The sequence below is a fragment of the Pundamilia nyererei genome, unplaced genomic scaffold, assembly GCF_000239375.1.
Source record: "Pundamilia nyererei isolate P.nyererei 1_Seehausen unplaced genomic scaffold, PunNye1.0 scaffold00019, whole genome shotgun sequence".
Taxonomy (NCBI): domain Eukaryota; kingdom Metazoa; phylum Chordata; class Actinopteri; order Cichliformes; family Cichlidae; genus Pundamilia; species Pundamilia nyererei.
Window position 1 is genome coordinate 4,637,176 of NW_005187420.1, and position 11,743 is coordinate 4,648,918.

General features: G+C 50.2%; 1 protein-coding gene across 5 annotated transcripts in view; it reads left to right on the forward strand.

Moving 5' to 3' along the window:
* Nucleotides 1–11,743, forward strand: part of znf536 (zinc finger protein 536) — a 217,744-nt gene that overhangs the window by 51,751 nt on the left and 154,250 nt on the right. The window contains exon 3 of one of the 5 annotated variants that reach the window (XM_013909123.1): nt 1,432–1,552. The exons of 3 other annotated variants lie outside the window; for them this stretch is intronic. The gene's annotated coding sequence lies outside the window, so the exon portion shown is untranslated. The remainder of the gene's footprint in view (nt 1–1,431; nt 1,553–11,743) is intronic. One more of the 5 variants, XM_013909122.1, reaches the window with a different exon arrangement.

Here is an 11,743-nt window from a genome sequence, read left to right on the forward strand (position 1 = left end):
CCCCCCCGCCAGCTCCCTTCCCAGCAGAGAAAATCGAAGGTAACCCTCCTCTGAGGAGAAAACGGTGCACTTGGCTGTTTAACACATCGGCGTGGGGACGGCGAGGGCGTGTGTTTGGTGAGGCGCTTACAAGTTTATCACCTGACCGCTGGCTGGGAGCACCCCCCTCATCCCCCTCGCCCCCCTATTTGCTCTTTTGTGATCTGTGTCTCTGCCCCCCAGCCCGTGTGAAATAGACATTTTGAAAGATATGAGTAAGTAAGCAAAGAGAAGGTGAGGAAGGCGGCGAATGCAGCAGAACGCAGCGAGGAGATAAACATAAACAGAGCACAGAGAAAGAAAGAAAGAAGGTTTCTCTCTGAGTCAGCGGCTTTTAGTAAAGTCTGATTAAACGAGGTAGGAAAGCGCTCGGGGTAGTAAATAACAGAGGTGTCAGAATGTTGCTTAATGACCTGGATATCTGCTGCATGAAATATGGATCTGCAGCTCTGTGCAGGAGCTGGTTGCTCCTTTAAAGCCTTAATGTGCAGGGCTTCGGTCTGAACCTGAGAGCGAGAAGCAGCTTTGCTTTACAGTATCAGTAACTTCATATCACCGACATTATCTTTGCTCCCATGAAGAAACAACATTACAGCCAGTCTGAGTGAAGGAACCTGTTGGAATCAGCGTCTCCGTGCACTCTGTCAGCAGAGGGCCGAGACGCCGCCCGTCGGTCAGGATTGGCATTTTGAAGTTTGGCGTTTTCATTTTTAATTGGAGGTGATGTTGGAGTTACCATGTCTGGCCCCGCGTGATCTTACAGGGAAGCACATTTTGTCTGACGTCCCTCAGTGATGGTGGGCTTTATGATTTTATTTAAGATGACATGTGAACTGTTCTGAAACTGGGTTTAAAAGCCAAACATGAAACGTGTGTTTCATATGGGAGACGGACGAGCTGAGGTTTCAGGCTGCTCATAGAGCTAACGACTGGCTGTGCGAGTGAGTGAGGCGCTCGCTGCCTGTGCAGCGTCTGTGCTAACGGTGGTCAAACCACCACTCGTACTGAAGTGTCCCAAATCATCCACCTCAGCGTCAGTCTCACTTTCTACTTTAACTAACAGCACTTTTTAAAAAAGAAACCAAAATTGACTTTAATTTAATTACATGCGAATTTCTGACATAAGCAAACTGTAAAAGTAAAATTTCCTCGATCGGGTTCTGCCGCCACATTTGGATTGTTCGGATAAATAAAGCTTGGGTTGGATGTGTTTCAGGCTGAAGGACGGAGAAAGTTATATTCTGACTGTCCAAGCAGTCAGTGACCGCACAGGTGTGAGGGCATCACCTCACCTCCCTCCTTTTTCCAGGGGCGTGGGGGGAACCCCTTTCTGGGGAGGGGATTCTGGAGGCGGACTCAGCACTTTTTCATCTCTCTCTCTGTCTCTCGCAGGGCTCCCTGATCAGCGGCAAGTAGAATTGGAGCTGAAGCCGGCTTACGGCGCTGAGCACACCGTCACCATCACGCTGTCTAAGAAAGCGCCCCCACCCACCTGCTGAGGTGACTGTCTGAGGTGACTCAGGGCTTTCAGGGGAGAGGAAGTGAGGCGGGGAAGGTGGAGGGAATAACTGTGAGTGGTTTGGGTATTTATAGGTCGCAGCAGTGTGGTGTGAATGAGTGAAGCTCAAGTGCAGGAGGAAGGAAGGAAGGAAGGAAGGAAGGAAGGAAGGAGAAGAGAAAAGATGGAGAGGAGGGGAAGTCTCTGCTGAGCCCATTATGATGTTGCGTGTATGGGGTGATGATGACGATGGTGTCGCTTGCTGAGCAGTTGGACATGCGAGAGACTGCATGAGCATATCGACAGATAATTCCTCTGTAATCCCGTTAGCGAGCCGGTGTCGTGGTCCTCCAAGTCCAAGCTGCTGCGTCGCACCTCTGCTATCTCAGCCGTCTCTGCCGGTGCGTGGCCGGCCTGCGTTACGTAACATCAATACGCCCGTGTGTGTGACCTGACATAAAGGTGAGGGGGCGGGTCAGGCCGGTCGGGCCAGCCCGACGCTCCGAGGATGCGAGGTTAGTTCACCTAGCAGATATTTGTTGTGCAGCTGCGGAAATGCCTTTGCCCCATATCGGGAACATCTAGCCGAGGTGTAGAGGAACATGTTGCGTTGGTGTGTTAACAGCAGGCCCGATACATGCAGATTTATTTCAGCTGGTATTAAAGTGGGGACAGGGGCTGGGGTGGGGGGCTGAACTCTCCTCACATCACCTCTCGTGCTCTCCTCTGCCAATTTTGGATGCCGACACTAAACGGATCTGCAATAATTCAGATGGGACTGGGAATATATAGATGTGTGTGTGTGTGTGTGTGTGCAGCAGTGTGCCGTTGTAAAGTCAGGAATTATGGCAAAAAACGTCTGAATAATTTAGTGCTCACATTAATTTTCTGATGCCATTCTTCAGACTCTGACTGCGTCACTCTAACAAATGCGTATGTCGGAAAGTTCAGGGGATTTTGGAGAGTGCCTGTGAACAGTGAGTGATGGCAACCAGCCGGCTCTCAGCTCCCTCTTGTCTACCAACAGCTCCGTGTGAGCCCTGCGCGCCATATTCTTTTCTCAGAACTAACACGGCGGTGAATCGAAACAAAAAGGCCACATATTTTATTTATGTGTCAGAAGTGTGGTGAAAGGAGGGCCGGGGAGGGAGCGGGGCGTATCGCTCTATCTGCCGGCTGATATCACTCCACGCGTGCGGATCAATTCTCTCAGACAGAGGGAGATGAGAAAGGAGGAGGGAGGGAAGTAAGGAAAGCTGGAATGGTGGTCGTATCGATCGGTCAAAGAAATACAGCGTTGTGTGATTTGCTTAAACGTCCGCATAAACCTGAGCTGTCAGAAGTGGGCAGGCAAACCTCGACTTTGGGCCACGCGGGCACACGGAGTGTGGCTTTTCTGCTTGGCTAACCTGTACACGGCCTCTTGCATCCACTTCGTGTGGACACAGCAAAGTGTGACGTGCCTTCTCAAACATGTAGCTTGAAATGACCAAAATCTTCTCATCAAAGCACCTGCAGAGACCCGTCTCAGTGCAATGAGTCCACAGATCAGCTTCATGCGGAGCTTTGAGCGCCGTCTCAAACTCCAGAGCTGAAAGTGACAAATGCTGCAGTTCCTCTGACATCCAGCAGAGGCAGCAGTGAGTCGGTCCCCACAGGCTCCTTTCCAGCAGAAATAAACACGTTTACAGCCGAATACACAGCACGTCTACAGAGGAGGATGTTTCTGTCACTCAGCTGTTTAAACTGAGTTTACATGTTAGGGGTGTGGCCTCTTTGACTGACAGGTGCATGGTGGCACAGGTGGCTGTAGCTGCTAGCTGTCTGAGCTAACTGCAACGTGTTTGTGCTGTTGGAGCATTTTTAATGACAACATGTGACCAATAATATGGCTGCTGTGAGGTCACTGTACTAGCAGGCCGTCCAAGAAGGCGGAGCTCCAGTTTAGGTGAGTGAAATTCTAAGATTTTATTTCTAACACAGGTTCATTAGTGCTATTATAATTAGATTTAAGAGGCCTACCCAGCAGGGCTGATGTTCAAGTCACAGTTTAAGGCCAGAAACCAAAGAACACTCTCAGCATTTAAGCTCGTCTGTGGCAGACTTTGGACCAGTCTAACCCCAAATCTGTGCCAGCACATCGAGACCTTAATCCCTGCAAACACGGCCATGCAGCTGCGCAGGCTCGCCACTCCGTCAGCAGCTACAGCAACCCTAAGCTAAAACTTCAGCAAGATGTTTATCAGGTTGAGATGAACTTGTTTTATCTCAGAAATACTTTGTGCCAGAGATGTGATAGTGAGTCCAGAACGGTCCCACTGGGGTGCAGAGACGGGCTCTGTTCCTGTCAGCGAATGCGTACCTGGCACAAGGACAAGAGTGGACGGGGGAATGAAATTAAAGAGCAGTTAAAGAAAACTGGAGAAAAGAGCAGAGAGTGTGCACGGGGCCATAAAGGGGATAGTTTAACCATTGATCGAGAGCAGCGGTGGAAATGGCAGCTGTAAATCAATTTTATCTTGGAGCAGCTAAAGAGTGTTTTCTAATGAGGTTAATGCCACGTAATGGCTAAATTCCTCTGCTTAAAAGATGCCCTCAAGGTGGTGGCGAGAGATAGATGTCGCCACAGAAAGCTTAACACCTCGCATTCAGCGCAGAGCCGAGGGACGCCGTTTCTTTCAGGGAGTTTCTCTCTTAAATCATTTTATTTGTCGGAGGGTTTCAGCAGCTCTTTACATCATCCGGGACACCTTCCTCTGGGCGGCTTGTTTTATCAGCACACAGAGACGACCACGGACTACGCCGGCCGCTCGCTAAATTATTCATCTGCCGTCCACTTCAGGTGTGATGAGTTCCTCCCCAACCGCAACTACAGCAACCAAAACAAACACGCAAAGCACTCAGAGATGGCCATCGGTCGGCTTAAACTCACGCCGTGTGTGCGTCCTCCTGTTGCTGTAGATGCAGAGGCCTGGCTGGGACCGGCCCGTCACTCTGAAGCTGCTTGGCTCCAACCTCAGCCAGGTTCGGGTTATTTAGGCTGACAAGTCACGGCGTTCTCGTTGACACAGATGTGTTTGATGGCAGCAGGCTAACCAATCTGCTGCCTAAGGTTATACATGAAGCAATTGATTGGATGCTCTTTGATGCTCCTCAGCCTGACCAACAGCCCTTTATGGCTGACACCTTCCTGATGTGAACACACTGGTTAGCGACTGGTCTGCAGCCAGTACAGGACTTTACCTGAACTGGTTTCATGTATTTCTAACGTGGACCTTCAGGGAAACGGCGGCAGTCGAACGTTGTTCTTTGGTTTCAGCGCCGGCGTATCGGGTAAATAACGCCGCGTGGTAGCAGTGGCTCACAAAGTCTCGTCGCCATCATCTGATTTTCTGAGAAACCCCACACCACAGCTGAGGGCGCGGTACTACTTTGGGCATTCAAAAAGCGATGAGGCTCACATACGCAGGTTAATTTTTCTCTGACGGTAATCACAGAGTGCACAACAGGAAAATAATACAAGCAAACACGTTTTCAGTCAGTACTTCTGTCTCCTCAGCCGGCGTAGGGCGAAGCACTTAGGGTGGAGCGATGAAATTCAACAACTGATACAACCTCAGCTGATATGCACAGGGATTCCCACAGCTTCCTGTATATAGCCTAATCACAAGCTAGCTAGCTAGCATGTCAGCAGACGCAGACACGTTAAAATATTACATTACACAAATTACATTAGTTAGTAATGGAGGCGTGAGGAATCCTCTTTGTCTTCAGCGAGAGTGATCCAAGGAGTCTGTTAGCTGTAAACTAGACTCCTCCATAAGGTTGCTAATGGAAAACAGCTCCCAATCAGCAAGTGTTTTTTTGTGATTTGGACGCATTACGGGTGCATTGAACAATCGCATTATGGGAGCGGCTCGGAGGATTCAGGTGATGCCGAACAGGCTTCATGATTCCCCGTTATTAAGGAACCCATCACAGGCGTGCTCCATGTACTGCTGCAGCAGGATCTTAATTACATGTTATTAAAGCTCGAAGTCAAATCCAGCAGAGCACCTCCGCGCCGCCATGGCAGCTCTGACACTTTGGGCGTGGCTGGCGAAGGATGCTGTGAGTCCACCGTGGGAACCTTTATGGGTGGAAGTGACTCAGTTTGCAGAGAGACCAATCAGAGGCCGTTCTTTTTGAGAAAGCTGACGGGCTCTTATCGCTTTTTAATTCGTCACGAGGGACTCGTTCACGCCGAATGGTCTCAGCCACATTTGTCACGTGAGCCAATCAAAGGGCGTCCTCACAAATAAAGACTAGCGGGTCCTTCCTTAAAGATATCTGAAGCTGAAGGCCGATCACTCTGACTCCAAACTGGTCCAGTAAACACTATCCAGTCCAATCAAATCCAGTCCTGCGGGTTTGGGGGCGGGGCATTTGTGGTTGTTCGAATTTTTGTGGGTCTGCTGTGTGTAACAGCAGTTGGGTGGGTGCCAGGCCGCGCTGCATTGTAATGATCGATATGATTCACTTCCTCCATCGGTGACTGATTGGTTTATTATAGCACATGCGCTCATTCACCACTGAGCTGTGTGTGTGTGTGTGCGTGTGTGTGTGTGTGTGTGTGTGTGTGTGCGTGTGTGTGATGAGCACATAAATCTGTTATGAGGCCAGATTTGAAAACGTGAATGCACAGGTGCTTTTAGGCGGTGCTCTGTGCAGCCATGGAAACATGAACGTGTGTGTGTGTGTGTGAGAAAATTGAGTACGACCGGCGTGCGGCATGAAACTTAAGGAAAGTTCATCTCCACAGACCTCTAGCATTGATCACTGGGGCCCTAAAGCTATTATCATGATCTAATTAGGTTTAACATAAGTCTGTGTCACGGCCCGGTGCAAGGCTGCCTTGTCCCCAATTCCACACTTTCACAGCACCCCAATTTAAAAATAGCACACATGCACCACATGAATACTAAGACTTTGTTTCATTTACACTTTAATGTCAGACTGAGGTCTGAGCAAAGAGGAATGATGTAATCCACGAGGCGCGGAGCGAGCGGGGGGGCGGTAACCTCCCAGGTTTCCCCTGTCGGTGCTCTGATGATCCATCAAAGGGAGAAAACACAGACTGCGTTTTGAAATGTTAATCTGCAATGATGTTGTGTTCATCGCCATACTGTGGGCGTCGCTTTAAAGAAATGGGTTAATATTCATCTCTGAATTTCTTTCTTAAATGATTTATAAAAAATGCAAATCTGGGACAATGCGACGAGCGCTCAGGTGGGAACGCCCCGCGAGCTTGTTTTGCACTGATATTGTCTTTGATTGGTTGTTGAGGCTTATTGTGACTGCACAGGGTCAGGGTCGGGTCCGGGTAGGGTGCTACCTTTAAATGAACGCTCTTACAGGCGAAAGGTGTCGGCATGACCACGAGCGGGTCATCAGCGACCGGGTTTAATCAGGCAGAGTGTGTCTGCGCTGGCGTGGGTCAGAGATGATCTGAATACGAGCAGGAGGGGAAGCCGCTGACCTAATAACGCGACCTTTAAGGTGTGCCCATAAATAGAGCTGTCAGAGAAACAGCCCCACTATAAGACACTGTGTTTAATGTGCTCTGTGTAGCTTATATGTGGGTTGAGGTGTTTTAATAATTACCTGCTCCGACACCTTATTCGTTTTCAGCATGATTAGCGGCGGCGGCGTGCACGGCCGGCGCGGTGGGTGGCTGAATGCGTGTGCTTGCACACACACTGAACACTGTTTCCTCTTCACAAAGACACTTTTCCCTAATATTGTACAGTCTGTGCACCAGGGCCAGCCTCAGGAGCTGTGCAGCCCCCCCCCCCCGTGCAGGGAAACACAAGTGCAAAAAAAACGGCGTTAAGAGGAATCCCCTCCCTCTCTGCCGCGCCCGTGTCCTCTGTGATTATGAATAGTGGTAAGAGAGAAACGCATATCCCCCATTCAGATGCGTTCGCGGTTTCTGAAGGACCACTCTGGCCAAACGAGGACCCCCCCACCCCCCCTTTTGATTGATATGTGAAATCCGTCTCTCCCTGCAGCTCTAAAGGCAGACCCTGTGTGTGTCTGAAAGGTGCTCATTGTTGAGCAGAGACCACTTTGTCAAGAAACAATCCTGTTCCCAAGGAAGCTGAGCATGTCTTAAAAAAGATACAGGCCCTTATTGTGTACATTGGGGAACTTTAATTTTGTGTGTGAGGTCATTTTAATCCTGATTAATTTTTATAGTAGCGCTTGTAGTTCAATGGCTGGTCACCCTAATGCTCCAAAGGAAGGAGCAAAATAAAGGAAGAATGGCAGAGAATGAAAATCCCACCCACAGGCCCGCCGAACAATCCCGAACTTAAAGTGTCACGGAGAGCGAGGAGGAAGGGCGGGGGCCTTTGTTGATGGACACATTGGGATGTATTTAAGTTCTACAAAGGAGCGTCTCTGAATGGAGGCCTGATTTTTGCTACAAGGTTTAAGATGCACGGTCTAAGGGCGGATTTGCCACGGTGTAAAGTTTGCGTAATCTGCCATGGCGGCCTCTGAACCGGCGCCAAAGAGGAAAACGTGCGAGCTTCTCGGGTCCCTTCGACGACAGACCTCTCGGACGTCGTCTCTCGTAGGCACGAGTTGAAACGTAAAGTCGGAGCCACCGAATGTCCACTTAGCGGGAAAGATAAACACATTTTATTTTGTGGGATTGTTCAAACGTTGCAGGAGGCTCGCTCATCGCCACCGCGGCTAAATGGAAACTGGATCTCGTTTGAGAAACGGCGGGGTGAGACAAAACAGCGTGAGTCATAATGGTTATTTATGTACCGTGTAGCTGAAGCCCAGCAGGGGGGCAGAGGCACGGTCTTAACTAAGTACATCTTCCTCTGCTTAGTTTCTCCTCGGCTGGGCTCGCCGCCGATCTTCTGATATCGCCGCAGTGTTTTGATCATCCCCAAAATAACGAGTGCAGGAGTCTGCTGCACTGGAGCAAAGAAATTAGATGCATTCAAACAAGTTTCAGCAGAGTCGGCGGAGGCAGGCGGAGGCACACAGCTCCGCTTACCTCCACTTTGGCGACCCCCCCACATTCCAGCAGATAGACACAGACAAACAAAGAGCGGCAGTAACCACGACTGCATTTACAGCCAGAACCAGACTCTAACTTTGCCCCCCCCCCTTCTTTCCTCCAACTGTCCTTTAGTGGCTTCCTTTGCCTCCCCCCCCCCTCCCCCGTTCCGAGAAGCAGAGATCCAAGAGCGCAGTGGTGCATCGCTAAGGACACCTGCTCTGTCGACCAGACTGACGCTCGGACCAGCACCAGACCCATCAGAGCCGCTCTGACGTTGATCCTCCGGCCGCACTCTAAACGCGCTGTGGCGGCGGCGACCTTTGGCCGTGTGGGCGTCACGTGTAGAGCAGGACGTTGGTCCTTTATCTGTGCTGTTTATTCACATCATTTATTCATATGTGGACCATAAATACTCGGTCTGCTCGGTGCTTCGGCCTCTCACACACACACCAGAAAACATTGAAATGAGAAATATGAGGGACCTTTCTCCCAGCTTTTTCATTAATTCGTCAAAAAAATGGAGCGAGTCCTGTTTCCAGAGGGTGGAGATGAACAAAGCGGGGACAGTTCAGTGCTTTAGAGGGCACAATACGTTCTGTTACATTACACTGTGCTTTCTCTCTGCAAGCAGGCGAAGGGCGAGCGAAAAAGGCAGATTTTGCCACCTTATTACTGACGTTTGAATGAGTCCTCCTAAAGCGCCGCCCCGCGCCCCCGCCGCACCCCAACCAACATACAAAAAATCTTATTCACTTAGTATGTAGGTCACATTACAGTGGTGTCTAGCTATTGGACATGGGCTTAGATAACTGTTTGTCGAGTATTAAATGCTTTCGCTGCATCAGCAGCCTCCGCCGCTGGTATTTCTCACACAGCTGTGCGACTGAAAGGAGGCAGCGCCGCAGAGAAACCGTGTCACCCTCACGCATGCACCCTGGGCTTGTGTGCATTTGAAGCGCCGCGTTTGTGTAAAACGTTCACTTTTTGCACAAAAAAGCGCGAGGATGAAAACGTCTCTGAAAGCGTGGTGGTCGAGGGCCGCGCTTTGGTGAATGCGAGGCAAACCCATTGACCTGAGGCGCAGCTCGGGCGGGCCAGGCTTTGCTTTTCTTTCCTCTTATCCCTATTTGCTTTGGGTGACCTTGCACGCCGGCCCTGACGCGCAGCGTTCACACAGCGCTGCCGTAATGGCTCGGGGAGTGCCCCGGTGAGGCCGCTCCTTTCCCCGCTCCAGCCTTCCTCCGTCGCGCGATCGCTTCAGCCGCTGCAACCTCTGATTTGAAAATGGCGAGGCGGAGGTGCGGGCCCGAGGAGAAAATTGCACCTGCTTTTATAGCAGCGGGGTCCGGGCGAGGAGTTAAGTGTTCACTTAAATCAGAAAGGCAGGAGACAAGAGGGGCGCGGAGCCGCCGCACAGTTTTGCCCTCTGTTGTCTTTGCATGAAATGAAAGATGCACAAAGTACGAATGTGTGTGTCTGTGTGTGTGTTTGTGAGTTTTCCTCCCCTCCCTCCGTCCTTTGTATGAAATGAGCCCAGATGGTGATTGATTTTTCAAGTGCTGACATCCCTGCTTGAGAAGCACCCCTCCATTCCACACACACACACACACACACACACATGCATGCACACACACACACACACACACTCACACACACACACGCTTCTTTGTGCCGAACAAGTCAGGCACACTAACATCTCGGTGCCATCATCATCTTTGTGACTGCCAGCAACCGCTATTGATTGACAAAAGTATGCATGCAAACAAATACACACACACTCAGAGCAGGAGGTCACTTCCACTCGGTGCTGTGGACACGCAGACGTGGAAATGCTGCCTGAATGACAAATTAAAAATCTTAAAGACAATCTGATTCCGTGCAGTTCGCTGGCAGAACATCGATCAACAGTTTTGATTATTAAAGAAATAATTTTGCTTATTTAGTCGGCCAGGATTGTTAAACATCCCCTCGTTCCAGTCGCTGTGTGTCATTTTATGAAATGAATTTCATGGAGCGGCCTGTTCGCAGGATTATCTTGGACAGCTGACATGTTTTTAAAACCAGCGCAATGAATGAAAAAAGAGGCATATCTACTGTATACAGTAGAGACGAGAAATCGGTGCGTCCTGCTCGTCCACGAGGACACGTGACAGAGGAAGCCGAGGAACACGAATGGCGCATAAACGGCACGAATCACAGGAACCCAGGAGACGATCAGACAGCTGTAATAACACAAATGCCTGCTTTTATTCTCTCCATTTAAACGGAATAACAGGACGTTATTCCAGGTGAAATGTGCACAAAGAGAGATTTTCCCCAACGTGTCTGTGCTGAAAGAGGAGCCGAGCGATGAGGCGGCAGAGCGCCGTACGCAGCAGCAGCCCCATTGAGCTAAAGTGGCTGTGTGGCTAAATGATGTCATTGGCTAACTAGGCGTTCTCAGGCCATTGCCTCTGTTTGCGTGACTAAATACATACAATTAAGGCCTCGGCACTTCTCAATCTCTGTGAACTCATTGTTATCCCCGGGTTCAAGTGCACTGATAATGGGGGCCGGAGGAAAACAGGCGTAGCAGCGAGAGAGACAGAGAGCTGGTGGGTAAAATAGACATCTCATTATTAGTGGCGTTCTCTGTCACCCCGGCAGCGCCGCCGAAGCCTCGTTCACTAATCTGTCCCCTTCCCTGCCTTCCTCCAGCTCTTTGTCTTACCCAGCGTTTCCGTCCCCGTCTCTCTGCTCCCGCGTGCTGTCTGAGCATGCTCGGCTCTCACGATGTTTTTCCGCTTTCAAGTGCAGATAGTTTGAAAGAGCGGCCATTTTAATCGGCGCCTCTGAGAGCTAAAAACCCTCATTTAGGAAATAAGTAACCCTCGCTGGAGCTCATATAGGGCTGTGGAGGTCACACTGTGGGCTGCTGTCATCACACACACACACTCGAGCAGATCGAGTGTAATCGTCTAAAGCGAGACTTCCCTGATGGCCTCGACACTCGACAGTGATGCCCTCAAGTCTCAGAGAAAACTCTGTAACTGGAGAACAATTGCTTCTGTCTGTCTGAGTAACTGGATCAGTACACTGTCCTCCCAGCCCACAGGCGCACGCACACACACACACACACACACACACACACACACACACACACACAC